Raw genomic sequence first — 11,437 nt, 5'->3', positions numbered from 1 at the left:
TAATCTCCATTCTTCATGATGGAGAGTCAGGGCCTATCTTGTTTTATGCTATTTTACCTAAGAGAGCGTAGTAGGTCCTATGAGAGAGAAGTAGGTCCTAGGTACAATGTGTTATTATGTGCTAAATTGTGTTAGAGTTGATGATGATGAGGAGGAGTTGTGATTATGACTACTGACCAACTTGCTATATGATGTCTCATTGATGAAAATGATGATCATGAGGAGGTGTTAAATGACAATGATGTATTATGATGATAAGTTGTTAATGATATGATGATGATATTTATTAAATCATTGGGTGAAAGAATCGCCGATTAGTTTCAAGTGGATGTCCATCCACTTGAAACTAGTCCATGGTTCTTTCACCCAGTGATGTAATAACTCATTATGATGTAAAAAACAATCTCTAAATTGCTAATGTATGAAAACTTGTATAAAGGTGTATGAATACGACATGAAATAAAAAATAAATAGAATATGGAATAATAGTAGTAGCATGGGCAACGAGACACACTGCTAGTAATTACCAGTAGCGCCCTTCTCAAGAAGCGCTACTACTAAGTGGATGTAGCAGTAGCGCAGTTAAACCCATGCTACTACTAACCTTTAGCTGTGACGCCATAGTAGTAGCGCTGTCATCCGCGCTACTGGTAGGCCAAAAACCCGCGCTACTGCTAGGCTTTTCCCTAGTAGTGCCTATGGTTCATACTTTCACTAGTGCAAGTGAAGGAAATATGCCCTAGAGGCAATAATAAAGTTATTTATATTTCCTTATATCATGATAAATGTTTATTATTCATGCTAGAATTGTATTAAACAGGAAACTTGATACATGTGTGGATACATAGACAAAACACTGTGTCCCTAGTAAGCCTCTAATAGACTAGCTTGTTAATCAAAGATGGTTAAGTTTCCTAACCATAGACATGTGTTGGCATTTGATAAACGGGGTCACATCATTAGGAGAATGATGTGATGGTCAAGACACATCCATTAGCTTAGCACGTTGACCGTTCAGTTTTATTCCTATAGCTTTCTTCATGTCATATACATATTCTTTCGACTATGAGATTATGCAACTCCTGGATGCCGAAGGAATACCTTGTATGCCATCAAATGTCACAACGTAACTGGGTGATTATAAAGACACTCTACAGGTATCTTCGAAGGTGTTTGTTGGGTTGGCATAGATCAATATTAGGATTTGTCACTCCGAGTATTGGAGAGGTATCTGTGGGCCCTCTCGGTAATGCACATCACAATAAGCCTTGCAAGCAATGTGACTAATGAGTTAGTTGCGGGATGATGTATTACGAAATGAGTAAAGAGACTTGCCGGTAACGAGATTGAACTAGGTATGAAGATACCGACGATCGAATCTCGGGCAAGTCACTTACCGAAGACAAAGGGAATAACGTATGTTGTCATTACAGTACGACCGATAAAGATCTTTGTAGAATATGTGGGAACCAATATGAGCATCCAGGTTCCGCTGTTGGTTATGGACCGGAGAGGTGTCTCGGTCATGTCTACATAGGGATGAAAACGGAGCGGAAACAGACGGAACTGAGTGCTATTATATTTGTTTTCATATTTTTTTGCAGAAGCGGAAACGAATACAGAAACCCCGGAAATGAACACGGAAACAGATATTACTGGAAACAGACACGGAGCGAATACAAAGCAGATACGAAAACAGAAATAGACATTGATCGGAACTTAAAAACCCCTTGAATCATAGAGAAATACATAAAAAAATAATGAGTTGTTAACATGGCTACAAAATAATATCATTATGTTAGCAAATTAGCGTAGTATTGTAGTAGTACCGGACAATTGTGTATAGGGTCAAGCTGAGTACATGTGTGGTAGTAGACATTGGGCATTAGATCCATTCTACTAATTCTGTCATTGTGTTCTCTTTGGTGGTTGGGCTACAAAGCAGCTATTGGTCTATAGTGAAAACAGAAATTCCATATTCACGGAAACAGAAAGTTCCATTTCGATGCATGTTCCACCGGAAAACACCGTTCTGTTTTTGTTTCCATTTCCGCATAAAAATTTCCATTTCCACTTCCGTTTTGCAAATTTCCATTTCCGTTTTCATATCTCCTCTTCGTTTCCATTTTTCCTCCGGAAAAATGGAAAGTTTCCACTCCATTTTCATCCCTATGTCTACATAGTTCTCGAACCCGTAGGGTCCACACGCTTAACGTTCGATGACGATTTTGTATTATATGAGTTATGTGATTTGGTGACTGAATGTTGTTCGGAGTCCCGGATGAGGTCACGGACATGACGAGGAGTCTCGAAATGGTCGAGAGGTAAATATTCAGATATAGGACGATAGTATTTGGACAATGGAAGTGTTCTGGGCATACTGTGTACATATCGGGTCACTGGAAGGGGTTCCGGGCAACCCCCGACAAGCTATATGGGCCTAATGGGCCAAGAGAGGGACATACGAGCCCCAAAAGGGTCTTGTTCACCCCCTATAGGCCAAATAGGAGAAGAAGGAAAGGAAGGGAAGGGAGAAGGAAATGGGAGGATCCGGCCACCACCTTTCCTTCCCCTCCCCCTCTCTTTCCTTCCCCCTCCGATGGATATGGAAGGGGGGAGGCCGACTTGGAGGAGGCGCCCAAGTAGGATTACACCTACCTGGGGTGCCCCTTGCAGCTCCTCTCCCTCTCCCACCTATATATATGTGGGGGGCACCGCTAGAACACACAACATTGATTCGTAGCCGTGTGTGGTGCCCCCTCCACAGTTTACGCCTCCGGTCATATTGTCATAGTGCTTAGGCGAAGCCCTACACGGATCACTTCACCATCACCATCACCACGCCGTTGTGCTGACGAAACTCTCCCTCGACACTTTGCTGGATCAAGAGTTCAAGGGACGTCATCGAGCTGAACGTGTGCAGAACTCGGAGGTGCCGTATGTTCGGTGCTTGATCGGTCGGAACAAGAAGAAGTTCGACTACATCAACCGCATTGTCAAACGCTTGCGCTTTCGGTCTACGCGGGTACCTGGACACACTCTCCCCCTCTCGTTGCTATGCATCTCCTAGATAGATCTTGCGTGAGCGTAGGATTTTTTTGGAAATTGCATGCTACGTTCCCCAACAGTGGCATTCGAGCTAGCTGTGTGCGTAGATGATTTGCACGAGTAGAACACAAAGAGTTGTGGGCGGTGATCGTCATACTGCTTACCACCAACGTCTTATTTTGATTCGGCGGTATTGTTGGATGAAGCGGCCCGGACCAACCTTACATGACCATGTTCATGAGACCGGTTCCACCGATAGACATGCAACTAGTTTTGCATAAAGGTTGCTAATGGGTGTCTGTTTCTCCAATTTAGTTGAACCGAATATGACTGCGGTCAGTCCTTGTTGAAGGTTAAAACAACAAACTTGATAAATCACCATTGTGGTTTTAATGCGTAGGTAAGAACGGTTCTTTCTAGAAGCCCAGAGCAGCCACGTAAAACTTGGAACAACAAAGTAGAGGACGTCTAACTTGTTTTTGCAGGGCATGTTGTGATGTGATATGGTCAAGACATGATGAGATATACATTATTGTATGAGATGATCATGTTTTGTAAAAGTTATCGGCAACTGGCAGGAGCCTTATGGTTGTTGCTTTATTGTATGAAATGCAAACGCCATGTAATTGCTTTACTTCATCACTATGCGTTAGCGATAGTTGTAGAAGAAATAGTTGGCGAGACGGCCAGGAAGCTACGATGGAGATCAAGGTGTCAAGCCGGTGACGATGTAGATCATTGCGGTGCTTTGGAGATGGAGATCAAAGGCACAAGATGATGATGGCCATATCATGTCACATATTTTGATTGCATGTGATGTTTATCCATTATGTAATTTCACGGTATAAGTGTTCTCCCTAAGTATGCACCGTTGCTACAGTTCCTTGTGCCGAGACACCACATGATGATCGGGTGTGATAAGCTCTACGTTCACATAAAACGGGTGCTAGACAGTTTTGCACATGTGGAATACTCGGGTTAAACTTGACGAGCCTAGCATGTAAAGACATGGTCTCGGAACACGTGAGACCGAAAGGTCGAACGTGAATCATATAGTAGATATGATCAACATAGAGATGTTCACCATTGAAGACTACTCCATCTCACGTGATGATCGGACATGGTTTAGTTGATATGGACCACACGATCATTTAGATGACTTGAGGGATGTCTATATAAGTGGGAGTTCTTAAGTAATATGACTAATTGAACTTAATTTATCATGCTTAGTACTGATAGTATTTGCAAATCTATGTTGTAGATCGATAGCTCATGATTTAGCGCCCTTATTTTTGATATGTTCCTAGATAAAACTAAGTTGAAAGATGATAGTAGCAATGATGCGGACTGGGTCCATGATCTGAGAATTATCCTCATTGCTGCATAGAAGAATTATGTCCTTGTTGCACCTCTAGGTGACAAACCTATTGCAGGAGCAGATACAAATGTTATGAATGTTTTGCAAGATCGGTATGATGATTACATGATAGTTTAGTGCGCCATGCTTTACGGCTTAGAACCAAGACTTCAAAAATGTTTTGAACGCCACGGTGCATATGAGATGTTCCAAGAGTAGAGATTGCTATTTTAGACTCATGCCCATGTTGGGAGGTATGATACCTCTGACAAGCACTTTGCCTACAAGATGGAGGAGAATAGCTCAACCAGTGAGCATGTGCTCATAATGTCTAGGTTCTACAATCACTTGAACCAAGTGGGAATTAATCTTCCATATAAGATAGTGATAGACAGAGTTCTCTAGTCACTATCACCAAGTTACTAGAACTTCGTGACGAACTATAATATGCAAGGGATAACAAAAACGATTCCCAAGCTCTTCACGATGCTGAAATCGGCGAAGGTAGAAATCAAGAACGAACATCAAGTGTTGATGGTTAACAAGACCACTAGTTTCAAGTAAAAGGGCAAAGGGAAAGAAACGGAACTTCAAGAAGAATGGAAAGCTAGTTGTCACTCCCGGGGATAAGCCCAAGTCTGGACCCAAGCCTAAAACCGAGTGCTTCTACTTCAGAGGGACTGGTCACTTGAAGCGGAACTGCCCCAAGTATTTGGTGGATAAGAAGGACGACAAAGTGAACAAAGGTATATTTTCTATACATGTTATTGATGTGTACTTTACTAGTACTCATCATAGCCCCTGGGTATTTGATACAGGTTCAGTTGCTAAGATTAGTAACTCGAAGAAGGAGTGACAAAATGAACATAGACTAGTTGAGGGTGAGGTGACGATGTGTGTTGGAAGAGATTCCAAGGTTGATAAGATCACCATGGCATACTCCGTCTACCTTCGGAATTAGTGTTGAACCTAAATAATTATTATTTGGTGTTTGCACTGAGCATGAATATGATTGGATCATGTTTATTGCAATACGGTTATTCATTTAAATCAGAGAATAATTGTTGTTCTGTTTACATGAATAAAACCTTCTATGGTCATACACCCAATGTAAATGGTTTATTGAATCTCGATCATAGTGATACACATATTCATAATATTGATGCCAAAATATGCAAAGTTGATAATGATAGTGCAACATATTTGTAGCACTGCCATTTAGGTCATATTGGTGTAAACCACATGAAGAAACTCCATGCAGATGGACTTTTGGAATCACTTGATTATGAATCATTTGATGCTTGCAAACCATGACTCTTGGGCAAGATGACTAAGACTCCGTTCTCCGGAACAATGGAGCGAGCCACTGACTTATTGGAAATAATACATACCGATGTATGCAGTCCGATGAGTGTTGAGGCTCGCGGCAGGTATCGTTATTTTCTAACCTTCACAGATGATTTGAGCAGATATGGGTATATCTACTTAATGAAACACAAGTCTGAAACATTTGAAAAGTTCAAAGAATTTCAGTGTGAAGTGGAGAATCATCATAACAAGAAAATAAAGTTTCTATGATCTGATCGCGGAGGTAAATATTTGAGTTATGAGTTTGTCCTTCATTTAAAACAATGTGGAATAGTTTCACAACTCACGCCACCTAGAACACCAAAGTGAAATGGTGTGTCTGAACATCGTAACTGTACTTTATTAGATACGGTGCAATCTATGATGTCTCTTACTGATTTACCACTATCATTTTGGGGTTATGCATTAGAGACAGCTGCATTCACTTAAAATATGGCACCATCGAAATCCATTGAGATGACACCGTATGAACTATGGTTTGGCAAGAAACCTAAGTTGTCACTTCTTAAAGTTTGGGGTTGCGATGCTTATGTGAAAAAGCTTCGGCCTGATAAGCTCGAACCAAATCGGAGAAGTGCATCTTCATAGGATACCCAAAAGAAACTATTGGGTACACCTTCTATCACAGATCCGAAGGCAAGATTTTGTTGCTAAGAATGGATCCTTTCTAGAGGAGTTTCTCTCGAAAGAAGTGAGTGGGAGGAAAGTAGAACTTGATGAGGTAATTGTACCTTCTCTTGAATTGGAAAGTAGCTGATCATAGAAATAAGTACCAGTGATGCCTACACCAACTAGAGAGGAAGCTAATGATAATATTCATGAAACTTCGGATAAAGTTACTACCGAACCTCGTAGGTCAACCAGAGCATGTTCCACACCAGAGTGGTATGGTAATCCTGTTCTGGAGGTCATGTTACTAGACAATGACGAACCTGCGAACTATGAGGAAGCGATGATGAGCCCAGATTCCGCAAAATGGCTTGAGGCCATGAAATCTGAGATAGGATCCATGTATGAGAACAAAGTATGGACTTTGGTTGACTTGCCCAATGATCGGCAAGCCATAGAGAATAAATGGATCTTCAAGAAGAATACAGACGCTGGTGGTAATGTTACTGTCTATAAAGCTAGACTTGTTGCGAAAGTTTTTTGACAAGTTCATGGAGTTGACTGTGATGAGACCTTCTCACCCGTAGCGATGCTTAAGTCTGTCTGAATCATGTTAGCAATTGCCATATTTTATGAAATCTGGCAAATGGATGTCAAAACTGCATTTCTTAATGGATTTCTTAAGGAAGAGTTGTATATGATGCAACCAAAAGGTTTTTGTCGATCCTAGAGGTGCTAACAAAGTGTGCAAACTCCAGCGATCCATCTCTGGACTGGTGCAAGCATCTCGGAGTTGGAATATACTCTTTGGTGGGGTGATCAAAGCATATGGTTTTATACAGACTTATGGTGAAGTCTGTATTTACAAGAAAGTGAGTAGGAGCTCTGTAGCATTGTTGATATTATATGTGGATGACATATTGTTGATCGGGAATTGTCGGTGTCAAAACCGGCGGATCTCGGGTAGGGGGTCCCAAACTGTGCGTCTAAGGCGGATGTTAACAGGAGGCAGGGGACACGATGTTTACCCAGGTTTGGGCCCTCTTGATGGAGGTAATACGCGATGTCCTGCTTGATTGTTCTTGATGATATGGGTATTACAAGAGTTGATCTACCACGAGATCGTAGAGGCTAAACCCTAGAAGCTAGCCTATGGCATGATTGTCTGTTGTCCTACGGACTAAACCCTCCAGTTTATATAGACACCAGAGGGGGCTAGGTTTACACAGAGTCGGTTCCAAGGGAGGAGATCTACATATCGTATTGCCTAGCTTGCCTTCCACGCCAAGGAGTGTCCCATCCGGACACGGGACGAAGTCTTCAATCTTGTATCTTCATAGTCCAGCAGTCCGTCCAAAGGGTATAGTCCGGCTGTCCGCAGACCTCCTAATCCAGGACTCCCTTAGTAGCCCCTGAACCAGGCTTCAATGACGATGAGTCCGGCGCGCAGTTTTGTCTTCGGCATTGCAAGGCGGGTTCCTCCTCCGAATACTTCATGGAAGATTTTGAACACAAGAATAGTGTCCGGCTCTGCAAAACAATTTCCACATACCACCATACAGAGAATAATATTTCCCCAAATGTAATCTGCTGACGCATTTTGACAGCACGACGTTATGTCATGACCCGGTCCTTATCCAAACCATTTTTCCAACCAACACTGCACATATTGCGAGGCAGTTTTCTTGAAACGTCTCGTGAAGCAGAGATCGTGTCCCCCTTATTACGGGATTCTCATCAATACGGACGTGGGTAACCCACTGTTGACACCTGATTTTGGCACAATGCAGAATGCAATGGAGATGGCCTCAAATGAAAAAATATTCTAAATGAGAAATTTCACATTGCCGAGTGGAACAACTTTGATGTTTGGACCATAATCATTCGGCATCATATCAAAGACCAAAACTACACTCAGATTGTCATGTTTCTGAGTGCTTTTTGGTCAAGTACGCCTCCAGTACAATCTCGGATGAAGGAATGCTCTACATGAATTGTCTTCGTCTCGTCGAATTGGTCGATTTTGATATAAAAATCATCTCAATCCGAGTTCGTATGCAAAAGTTAGAGCTATCTGGATGCAGCCCTGTCAAGAGGCGAAATATGACGCGGAAGACCAGACATGTCTTGGCAAGTGTCTGATGTAATGCTTGAGTGTTTTGGCCCAGAAGATGGCCTCGAATCCGAAAACATTCAACACGAAAGTTTTTCGTCTCGTCAAAACGGTCAACTTTGCTTTTGGACACATCTTCATCCGAGGTCGTTTACTGCCTCAAAAACCTTGCCGGGGAAAGCTTGCCGCCGTGAACAGTGCCGGGGAAAGCTTGCCGCCATGAACAGTAATCTTGCCGCCGTGAACAGTGCCGCCGTGAACAGTAACCTGCCGGGGAAAGCTTGCCGCCGTGAATAGTAACCTTGCCGGGAAAGCATGCTGCCGTGAACAGTAGAAACTGTCGAGGCCAATCCGACCAGATGCTGAAGATGTGCTCAAATACTTATCTAGATGGCTTCGGATGAAGAAGTGCTCAACACAGGAGTTGTTCGTAACGTCGAAACGGTCAACTTTGCTTTTGGAGTCATAATCATCCGACGTAGTATACGACCTGCAGAGACGCTGCAAGAGTCGGATGGTCCAGTCAGCTACATGAACGAGTCCGACTCGAAATTAGAGATGACCCCGTGGAGTATTTAAGATGGCCTTATTTGGAAAAGTGATCAACACACGGATTGTTGGCCTCGTTGAAGCACACATAATTGATATTTGAACCGTCTCCATCGGAAGTCATATGCAGATTCCACAGCCCACGCAAGGAACAAGACAGAAGATTGGATCAGATTCGGGTTGAATCCGAGTGGGACCAGAACTAGGATTCTAGGACGTGAATTGATGTAATTTTCTTGTAAGGAAAGCCTAGATAAATCTTTTGCTTGTACGGGAAGTCCAGCCGCCTCTTATATATGTTGGGGGTGACGGCCGATTGAACAACGCACAATCGAACAAATCAATATACTACTTTTTCATCTACGTTTTATCTCTCCACCGTTTTTCTATCTCGTTCTTCGCTGTTCTTCGTGTTTGAGAGCCGCGAATCCCGAGGCTCTAGGGGCGAGCGAATCGATCTAGGGCAGCCCATAGCCGCCGCACTCCCTGACGGGGTCCCTCCCGGGGGTGTGGGGTTTTCGGGTCTGCAAAAGCGCCCGTCGACTGTCTTGCGTATCGCGCTGTCGGTCGGGTCTCCTTCGACGTGAGCTGCGGTGCATCACTCCCGGCGTTGAGGGTACACGTAACGTGTTCGTGTGTCAACACACTTTTTGGCGACTCCACTGGGGACGAAGATCAATCATCATCATCCACCATGACCGATCTTCCCAAGCCATCTGAGGTAGACGCCGATAACATCATTAAGCCCAGGCTTGATGAGATATCGGCCGATCATCGCCAAGTCTATGAGGAGTACAAGAAGGCGCGCGAGGAGAAGGACCTGCAGGAGTTCCTTGCAAAATTCAAGAAAGATCGCCAAGGCAACGTCACTCCGATTGAAGAAATCAAGTTCCCTCCTCTTCAAACTGAACATGTTAAACCCTCTGTAAGTACTGCCTTTTCTCCCGAGCAGTGGGCTGACATTGAAAGTCGTATTGCTGATGGTAACAATCTAGTCTATCAAACTTTCATAGAAAATACTAATGCTCAGAAGAATACATCTCAATTATCTAGTGGTAATGATGGTGTAGCTGCTAGTGTGCAAAACCCTAATCTGGCTTTACCTATTGCATCGGCGCCTCCTGTGCCGATGGCTTATTATCCTACCCATACAAATCAGATTGTGACTACACCCATCAACCCTATTATGAGCATGCCAGGTTCGGTGGCAGCGCTGAACCAAACCCTACCTACACCTACAACCACTCGACCACTACCAAATTTGGGGTCGACATACATGCCACAATTCTTACCTACAGCTAGTAACCCTACTCCTCCTATGCCACTGCCACAAGCGTCATCGTCCACTATGGATGATGGTCTAGCTAATCTTAGAGAGGAGATGGCTAAGATGCTTCGAGAGAATTTTGGAGTTGAGTTACCTCGGAATCGGATTTACCAAAAGCCGTACCCCGAGTACTTTGATGCCATCCAGTGCCCTCCAGGATATAAAATTCCAGATTTTGTTAAATTTAATGGAGAAGGCACAAAAACCACATGGGAGCATGTTAGTCAATATTTAGCACAATTGGGTGAAGCAGGCTCATTGAACGAATTGAAAGTGCGTTTATTTCCTTTATCATTAACCGGTACCGCATTTTCATGGTTTTCTTCTTTACCCCATGGTTCCATTCGGGTTTGGTCGCAGCTAGAGCAGAAGTTTCATGATCACTTTTATAATGGCGACAATGAACTCAAGTTGTCACATCTAACATCGGTTAAGCAGAAGCATGATGAATCGGTCTCCGATTACGTCAAGAGATTTAGAGAAACAAAAAACCGGTGTTTTAGTTTGGTAATAACTGAGAGAGACTTGGCAGACCTAGTGCTGAGTGGTTTGAGAACTCCCATCAGAGAAAAGCTAGAAGGCTATGAGTTCTTAAATATCAACCAAGTCTTACAAAGGGCTTTGGCTCAGGGAAGCCGAAGCAAAGACCTCAAAGAAGTGCATAGATACAAAGCCGATCGTCCAAAGATGAATATGATCGAATATGATAGTGATCACTCGGACGATGAGGGTGATATATTCTCTACTGAATTTGTTTGGCCATCTAAGGCCAAACCATTTACTTGCAATGATCTGAAACCGATTCATAAGAATCGTGATGAAGAAATGAAGTTTACTTTTAACATTGCCAAGTGTGATAAAATATTTGATGCTTTGCTGCAAGCTAAAATTATTAGAATAACTCATACTTTGCCGCCGTTTGAAGAGCTGAAACGGCACGCTTATTGCAAGTATCATAATTCTTTTTCGCATGCTACTAACGATTGCAATGTTTTTCGACGACAGATACAATCGGCCATTAATGATGGACGATTGAACTTTTCTGAAATGCAAGTTGATAAACAGC

The sequence above is a fragment of the Triticum urartu genome, chromosome 2 (assembly GCF_003073215.2).
Source record: "Triticum urartu cultivar G1812 chromosome 2, Tu2.1, whole genome shotgun sequence".
Taxonomy (NCBI): domain Eukaryota; kingdom Viridiplantae; phylum Streptophyta; class Magnoliopsida; order Poales; family Poaceae; genus Triticum; species Triticum urartu.
This window is presented reverse-complemented; position numbering follows the sequence as displayed.